The sequence below is a fragment of the Anoplopoma fimbria genome, unplaced genomic scaffold (assembly GCF_027596085.1).
Source record: "Anoplopoma fimbria isolate UVic2021 breed Golden Eagle Sablefish unplaced genomic scaffold, Afim_UVic_2022 Un_contig_7358_pilon_pilon, whole genome shotgun sequence".
In the NCBI taxonomy this organism is placed as follows: Eukaryota; Metazoa; Chordata; class Actinopteri; order Perciformes; family Anoplopomatidae; genus Anoplopoma; species Anoplopoma fimbria.
This window is the reverse complement of record NW_026551259.1, coordinates 1-647: the sequence shown is the minus strand read 5'-3', so window position 1 is coordinate 647 and position 647 is coordinate 1. Positions and strand designations below refer to the sequence as shown.

Here is a 647-nt window from a genome sequence, read left to right as displayed (position 1 = left end):
GGCTTGGAATTTGGAACGCGCCACGTCGACTGAGGCTCACCGCGAGAGTTTTGGCTGGGACGACTGGTGTCTCTGGCTGCTCTCACCGGGGGGCGGTACTTACTTTGGTTTCTCTTCATAACGCACAAGTCTTTCGCCTTTTACTAAAGACTTCCGTGGAGAGGAACACCAATGAGTTGAACCTATTTTTGGCAGGCTTTGCCATTCGGCTGAGCCTTGTGTACTTGTCAAAAGAATAGAAGCTGATTTTAACAAGACAAGTGTGCTTGACCTTGTAGGGCCTGTGCGGTTGTGCTAAGCAGCATCCCCCGCAATGCCCAATTGAAAGTACTGCACCATGACAAGCGACACGTGTGCCACGAGGTTGACACGGGCAGCAAACAGTTGGGGATCATCGCTTCTCGGCCTTTGGCTAAGACTGTGATCACTTCCTGCTGGTGGTAAAACTTTTGCCTGTCCGTGGCATAAGTTTATCGCCGTTAGGGAGGATATTGTATTTATTCTTGCGCAAAACTTTTCAACCACTTTGGTTGCAAATATCTACGCAAGATAACATTGGCACAGAGGGCATCTTACCTGCACTCTTCCGGAAGACCATCTTGACCAGGCCAAACAGGAAAGGGTAATTGAACTTTATTTATTAAGTT

The 647-nt window shown here is 48.2% G+C and overlaps 1 non-coding gene across 1 annotated transcript; it reads left to right on the top strand.

Moving 5' to 3' along the window:
* Positions 1 to 99: 99 nt before the first annotated feature.
* On the top strand, positions 100 to 214 carry LOC129115378 (U5 spliceosomal RNA). The gene has a single exon (XR_008533013.1). It is a non-coding gene; the product is annotated as a U5 spliceosomal RNA (small nuclear RNA).
* Positions 215 to 647: the final 433 nt, after the last annotated feature.